Raw genomic sequence first — 8,659 nt, forward strand, 5'->3', positions numbered from 1 at the left:
TATAACTCCCGTCCCCAACAAGGCAGCTGTTATAAGTAACCAAGAACTTAGTTTCTTATTAAGGAATAATTATTTCACTTGATAGAAGTCCTCCCTGTGTTTCTCTTTGTCATTCTGGACCTCATAGTAAACTGATCAAACCAGACGTCCTAGTCCAGGAAAATGTTTAACAGGGATTTAGTTTTAGCCTAATCTGAGAACTGCTTGTGTTGTATTTGCTGAGGCACCAAAGATACTGCCACCCTTCCTCTTTCTCAAGCTTTCCCAAAGGCTGTCTACTAAAATTCTTTATTTAATGCCTTATTCCTTTTGCTTTAGACTTGGTCTATATTGAAATGCAGTTTTTCTAAAGAGGAGACTGGGAAAGGTCACCCTGTAGAAGACTCGACCCTTCCTGGAGATCTCGTTTTCAAGTATTAGCAACACCCTTTACCTGAAGTCCCCCTCTTTCCTCAAACACATGAAGGGAAAAAACAAAAACAAAAAACCCTGAAAAAAACTAGAAACAACACCTCGGCAATGGATAGGATATAGAGGAAGCAGCAGACAAACCAGTACTGGGAAATTATCTTTCGGGTACATCTAATGGCAAATGGTCTGAATAAAATGGGCTTTTCTGCAAGAAGTACACTGGGCAGAGATTTCACTAGAAATGTTTTCTTACTAATGACTTCCTGATCTGTTTGTTAGAGTTCCTTACTGAAGCCTTTAACAATCTCAACAGTGAGTTCTTGAAATGTCAAAGCCCATTAGTTTCTTTCCTTCCAAGAGTACTTAACAGAATTCTGAAATCCAATAACATGCCTAAATTTTCTACCACTTATAGTTTGGAGACAAATTTTGATAATACGGGACTCTAAACGAATGTTAGAGTTCTGTGGTCTTGCTTATGCTAAGCAAATTTCTTATGTCAATATTCCAGAAATTTTCAGAATTGGAGACTTCCAAGCTTGGTTTTTTTTTTTAGATAGGAATAACGTGATGCAAGACCAATCTTTATTGCTACATGAAGCCTTGTTTTTTACTAAGGACAGGTAAGCAGATCTCTTTCTGAGATAGGCAAATATGACACAATGGGGTCTTCACAAGCAATTATGCTTTTGAATTTGTGATAGGATAAACAAGAGAGGGCTGCTTTTCATTTCTATATCATCTCTTTGTTTTTGCAGCACTGGGGATTGAACCCAGGGGTGTTCTACCTCTAAGCTGACCCCCAATCCTTTTTTATTTCAAGATAGAGTCTCACTAAGTTGCTTAGGGCCTTCTAAGTTGCTGAGGCTGGCCTGAAACTTGTGATCCTCCTGCCTTGTCTTCAAGTTGCTGGGATTTCAGGCATGCACCACTGCCTAGTTCCCTATTTTTGTTTTTGTTTTTTTCTGGGGAGAGTGGGCAGGTACCAAGGATTGAACTCAGGGGCACTCGGCCACTGAGTCACACCCCTATTTTGTATTTTATTTAGAGACAGGGTCTCACTGAGTTACTTAGCACCTCGCTTTTGCTGAGGCTGCCTTTGAACTCATGATTCTCCTGAGCCGCTGGAATCACAGGCATGGGACACCACATCCCCACTTCCTACTGTCTTTAAAATCAGGCAGCTGATGCCTGGAAGAAGACTAGCTGGTCAGGACTGAACTAAAGACTGATCAGCTTTTGTTGTGGCTGTCTACTGATCCTCTCACTGATAGATCATACCTTGGACAAACTTGAACTTCTCCAGGGCAAGTATTTAATAATTTTACCATATCCATTCATTCCTCAGATCATTAAAAACTTACAACAAACCTCATAAGGTATTAAGAATTAAAATTCTGCTGCTTCAGTTTTTTAAAACAATTTGATTTGCCCTCTGTCTCTGAGGTCATAGAAGTGATTCTCTGCTGTATCACATACATAGAGTTACAGAGAAGGTCTGGTGGGGCAGGCCAGGTGGCCATTTCAGTCATCCGCCTAAGTGACATGCATCAGACTTGATCTGGGTCCACCTCATTCCACGTGCTCTGTACTTTATTCCCTAGAAAATTTTATCTTAGGTGCTGTTCAAGTATCAACAAATCCTATTCTGTACTTTAACACAAAGTCTTCTCCTCATAGTGGGGTGTTTGCTAACAGTAAGGAGTGTCATTTTTTCCCTATATTTAGGTACATGATAAGTGTTCACAATATGCAAATCTATCAAAAGTCCACACATCTTAATATGGTGTTTTAAACACACATGATTCTTTCAAAGCAAAGATATCCAGGGGCACCAAAAGGTAACTTCTTTCCTTCCCTCAAATTAATCCCTTCAACCTGAACATTATACTTTGTTATCAAACCTTGAGTTTCATGTTGGGTTTTCAGTGTCTTCCCTCCAGGGAAGATGACCTGATTCCTGCAGGTCCTCTGACTTTGATGCTTAAGGGGCAATCCTCTGGAAGGACAAAGTCAAAGACAAATGGAAAGCTAAAGCTTAGCTGGTTTGTGAGTATTCCTCCCCCACAGGATTCATTCAGGATGAGACTGCAGTTCTTTATGTCTCCACTGTCATCTGAGACTTGTCCTCAAACACACACACACACACACACACACACACACACAGCCTGTCTTCCTAAGGGAATAGAAAAATGTTTCTCATTCACAGTAAAGCTAAACGGAAGCATTTGCCATTTTATCAGACTGTGAGAGAAAGTGATAATACATTGTTCTGTGCTCCCCTTCTATTTTGTACGCACACAGCAGCATTTATTAGACTTTTCATGTGTCTGTCTTCCTACTAGACTGCACGTTTCTTGAGGAAGGGGAAATGGCTTATTGATAGTTGTAACTTTGTTGTTCTCTTAGTAGACTTTGAACATAATCCTTTGCTCATTAACATTTGCTGATTGAACTGGATAGCAAGAAAATATATGCTTTTAAAATCAGTTGTTGTTTTTTTTTAAAGACAATAAATACTAAAGATACACCTAGGATGGTCCAGAGACTGACTGAGTTGAGAACCATTTAAACATCTTTCTAAGACCTGCGAGTTCTCAGTGGCAGAGCACCTGCATGCTCAGCATGCTCAAGGCTCTGGGTTTAACCCCCAGGAACAACACCTCCCTAACCTGTATCTATTCACACCTGCAGGTCTGGGGAATTCTCAAAACACAAATAATAGAAGGTGTAGGTGAGCATGCTGGGAATATTCATGGAAAGTAAAAAGGGGAAAAAAGATATAGTCCCTTACCTTTGAGTACTTTATGATGATCTAGAGCCCTAGGTTGCAGAGATAGCAATTATAATTTTTAGGAAATACATAGAAATGAAAAAAGGGGGAAAGGGTTGGTATTGAGAAAGAGAGGTGTGTGTGTGTGTGTGTGTGTGTGTGTACAAAGAGAAGCAGGGGGAAGAGGAGGAGGAGGGGAGAGAGGGAGGGAGAGAGAGAGAGAGAGAGAGAGAGAGAGAGAGAGAGAGAGAGAGAGAGAGAGAGAGGAGATTTTTCCAAGTCTTCTCCAAGTTTGAACTTCTTTGGGAAATGACCACATAGATCTGCAATGTCATTAGCAATGTCTCTGGCTTTATAAAGAACATACCAGAGTGCTGGCCTGCTAGAGAAATCTGCTCTGATCATAAGGAGACTGAGATCCTATCAAGTGCAAAATACTGAGAAGTCGATGATCCCAAAAGTTTGGCTGAAGAATTATATTCCAACACTTGCTATCAAAAATAGCTGATTTGAAACAAAGGACAGCCAGTAGAGACACTTGTTACAAGTTAGAAACAGTTTATATAATGATAACAGAAGAGAAATCTAATTTGGAAAATGAGACTTGTCCACAACTTAACATTCTTTCTTTTAGGGAATTCTGGCTTATTGAACACCAATGAAGTGAAGTCTTGCTTATGCCTATCATTCACTTATCCCCGAGGGAGGTGGCACAATTGGACAGTCAGCATCTTGGGACAGGGAGAAGATAAGGGAAGGTTTTAAAGGGTTCAATGCTTTTGGCAGCTTTACCACAGCTGGTGAAGGCCCCACCTAACCCAACCTCAGCAACGTTCCTGTTTGTTGTGCCTAAAAGCAAAGCTTCCGGACCTCTTCACATCATGGCACAGATAGAAAATGATAATGTTTGTTCAGCAATATGGGACACAGGTGGGTAGGAAAGTGAAAGCAATAAGTCATAAGCCCTGAGGCTCCCAGGGGATCATTATCAACACAAAGAGAACTATGCTGGCCATTGGGTAGGAAGCACTGATCTAGAGAATGTTCCTAGGAATAAAAAATAATCCATATATAACCAAGGAGAAAAAAATACTGTAGGTAATATCTGATGCCAAAAATCTAGAGGTAGTATAATACCAGCAGAAAAAGCACAAAGAACTATTGGAGTACCTAGAAACTAACAAAGAGTTTTCTCATTATTTTAAGTAAAATTCTTTCTAATTTTCATTCTCATATTTAGTTCTCTGACTAAATCTATCAGAAGCTTATGGAAGCCTGAAAAGAGATGAAAATGATGATGAAATACAAAACAAGGCAAATTAAAAAATGCCAATTGCTGTGTCCAAAAGAACAGACCCATGACAGACACTTGCTGAAATTGCTTTAAGATCTGCAGCAACATTGTATACAAGTTAAATTTGTTCAGGAGATACTGAAAAGAGAGGAAGCACATCTGGGAAACCAAACCAAGGTGGTTGGCTTGAGGTGACAAAGTTATGAACACCACACACCTGAGAAGGTTGAGTCTGATTTGCTAAGAAAGAGCCCACTGTCCTAATAGCTGGTGATCATGTGGCTAGAAGAAACTGCTTCCTTTGGAGGAAAATGACAGGGTATTAAAGTTTTACATAAAACTCCAGGAAAGAACATCTTGTTTTCCTTTTACTTTGGTTTTCAGTTGGAAGAAAGCAATACTAAGGGATTGGCAGAGAAATACTATATACGCACAAATAAGGGTTTTGATGGGATTAGCAGAGGAGAAGCCCAGATAAGGGTGCTAGCTGAACTGGGTGAAGATATAATTAGCTTAGAAGAAGTAAACAGAAACATTTGACTTTTTTAGCAACCATTCAGCCATCAGAGGACCTGAAATTTCAAACACCTAAGATCCAAAATAGCCAGAGTACATGTGTCATCCAGGCTGCCAGGGCTCTGTGCCTTCAATATCCAGACAATCTGGTTGAAAGATGAAGAGTCCTGGGGAGACTGTAAGCTACCCCTGGAATCTGATTTTCACTTTGAGATGCTTTTTAAAATGCATTCCTTATTATTCAGTTCATATTTTAAAAAACTGATTATAATATTACTCTGATTCCTTGTGCAGACAGAAAAAATGAAAAATTATCAGTTTATAGCAGATACCTTGTTACAACCTGATACCTACTGAAAATAAAGTTCTACAGATACACACATGTTCAGATGGATCAGTTTTAGAATTATATAAAGGTTATTCTAGGTAAGCTTAGTTCTGGATGTTTAAGTTTTAGAGAGTTCATTTAAATTTTAAGTAATTTGTAGCAAATTAAATATGTCCCACATATTTGGACTGAAGGAAGTGTGGATAAAATAATGGGCAATCAACCCCAAAGACTTGGAAAACAAAAGCAAGTTAGAGAACTATTAGATGGGTGGATGTGATAATTAAACTGAACAATTAAGAAACATCAAAACTTTAAAACACACACTCATCCAAGGCTGATAAGAGCAGAGTCAGTGTTCTGGGTGGTTGATTCCATTGAAGAGGTTTAGTCAAATATCACAGAAACCACTTAAAATAAACTCAAAACTCTTCTACATTTCTCATGTTTAGAGTATAGTTTCAAGTTAATTTTCTCAGAAGAGTATGAAAAGGGTGTTTACTAAGAATTGCATCAATCCAGCAGTCTACAAGGGGGTTGTGCTGAGCCTGTGGGTACCTAAGCCATAGAAATGCCAAGGAGCAGGTAATAAAATCTATATATAAGGCCGCCATCTAGTGGTGGATCTTAACTGCAGAAACATGTTCCTTAAAGAGTATGTGGATGTGATTTCATACTATTCAAATCTACATCTTGCACAACCATAGAAACGAAAAGATGTACCCCATTTGTGTACAATGAATCAAAATGCAGTCTGTAAAAATAAAAAATAATTTTAAAAAGTATGTGGATGTGGAATATATATATATATATACATATATATATATATATGGGTGTAATATATGAAAACTTGAACTCAGCAATTTAAACTGAGGGTTTTATTGGGTTGAAACACATGATTTGTTGCTTTATCAGTTTTATCAGGGTGGGTTAACAGAGAGACTTAGTAGCCCCTGGAGGAATCTATAAAAACAGCATCAACTCTTTCCTGAGGGGAGACAGAGGAGTCAGATCCTTTCAAGATCCTTTTCAGTCAGTCTTAGGACAAAACAATAATTTACCTCATTTCTTCATAGAACTTTTACCTATGTCAATATTGTCTGATATTGGACTTTATTTCAGGAAAGTGCTCTGACAATGTTTTATAAGATAACTTGTAGTAATTTTCCTTGTTCTGAGAAGATGCATGACTAGAAAATCACCAGTACATTGCAAAAACAGTTCTTAGAAATGCATAGCAGTTAAACTAAATATATTGATAATAGATGTATTATTTTTCATGTTGAATTGACACCTGGAAGAGCCGGAGGGAGGTTGGAAACCAAGAAGAGCTAAAGCATCACTGTTTCAGCCAAAGGAAAGGAGAGGGTAAGGGAGAGGAAGGGAATCCAGGGGTCTGAAGTAGGGGCACCAGCACCAACAGACCAGAGGAGATAGATGCTGGAATCTGATTTCTTTCAGTTTCTTTCCATTTCTCTTTATCAGTCTTTTCTTTCGCTCATTCTTGTTCCCTTAATAATTTAATTTCCCCTATCCAGACCTTTTCCACTCTTACTCTTATTTACTATTCTAAAATTCTTTTACTTAAAATACCTAAAGTATTCTTACTATTCTCCAATACTCTCTCTCCTTTACTATCCTAAGATGGCATCACTCTTTCAATTAATATTTTACTTTTCCATTTCATTTTTCATATCATTTTTGTTCAAGCAGACTTGGCATTCCTTTCTTATGCAAATATACAGACACTTGCCTATCAGACCAAACAGTAGGCCCTTAGATAGTTGGGGGCAGCAGACTGTCAAAGAAGACAATGATAGAAGTTTCTCTAAGGTAGATTCATGACCTCTAGATCTTTCTAAATCCAAAAATTTCATGAAAAGAAGATAATTAGCCAAAACAGAGAGTTGGCAAGTTCTCTTTATACAAAAGCACTTGAAAAGCAGAGGCAAGATGGGAGTAATTAGTTTTAGTCAGATAAGCAAAATAATAGACAACAAAGATTTGATGTATGGGAATACTCAGTTCCAGAATTGATTTGCTATGAAGCACAAATAGAATAATAAGGGACATATTTTTGAGAGAAACTTGCAAGGAAATCAGAGTCTCATGAGTAAGAACGTTACTGGGGCTAGGAGCTCATGAACCTGGAGCTCAATGTGTTAAGATACCATGTTTCTTTTAAGGGGCTGAATTCTACTTTTTTGTCAAGGAAAAATCTAAAGCAGCTAATGTTCATGGCAATTTAAACAACATGTTCTCATTCTCCTCTGAGATCAACAGGCCAAATTATGATCCTCATAAAAATTGGGAGGGGAATGATTTAATAATGATCATCTTGATTTTTTTGTGGTCTATCTGAATAGTCAATTACATCGATTTGGGGGGAAGGTGGGGATTCAAGCCAGGGCCTCAGGCATACTAAGAACATGCTCTAGGATGCTCTAGGAACATACCTCTAGGATGGACCTACCCACTCTGCAACCCCAGGGTCGTACCATATCAATTCTGTAGCTTTTGCAGTGGCCTGAGAAATTTGACTGGAACTTATGACATTTTCACTATAGGGACACACGAAGTGGGATCCATCCAAGAAATGATGCTAAAATGCAGTGTGTAAACACTTTCCTGCTGATCTGTGGCCAAAAGCCTATAGAGAGACGATTCTTTACTCTTCTTTACTCTAGAACAGGCAGCATGAGGCAGCAGTTAAATTTCAGAGCTAAGAGGGGATGAGAACGCCTTCTTCCAAACGACCCTCCCCCTATTTTTCTTCCATAACTTCATTTACTCTTCTCCCGAGCTTCAACTTGTGAAAATAGCATAGGCAAAGTGATATATCAAGTGGCAATGCACATACAAAGGATCTTTTAAAAAGGTGCAAAACCAGACTCAACCAGGTACTGTCCCCTCCTTAGTTCACAGTCACTTCACCTCAGGGGCTTGGAGACTCTAGTAAAATGAGAGAACTGGGTTTGATTTTCTCTAAGATGCCAAAATCATGGCCCTCTGAATTCATTCCTTTAAGGAATTTCTGACAACTCTATGCATGAGTTCTTCCCAGAAGAGACGTAAAATGCAAATAAATCAAAAGGATAGATATGATGTGCTCCAATTAAGTGAACACCAGTCACTTTTTAAATGTTTTGGACAGTGTTAAGGTACTTAGAACACATAAAAGGGAAATTAAAAATAACTGCTAAAACAGCATAAAAGGCCTAAGAGCTTTTAGAAGAAATGCCAAGGAGAGAAGGAAGATTGGGTTAAAGGAGTTTTTGTTTTTTTCACAACTGGGAATGGTGAATGAACTGAGAAGATACAAGGTTCATAATTTAAG

Source organism: Sciurus carolinensis, chromosome 1 (assembly GCF_902686445.1).
Source record: "Sciurus carolinensis chromosome 1, mSciCar1.2, whole genome shotgun sequence".
Taxonomy (NCBI): Eukaryota; Metazoa; Chordata; class Mammalia; order Rodentia; family Sciuridae; genus Sciurus; species Sciurus carolinensis.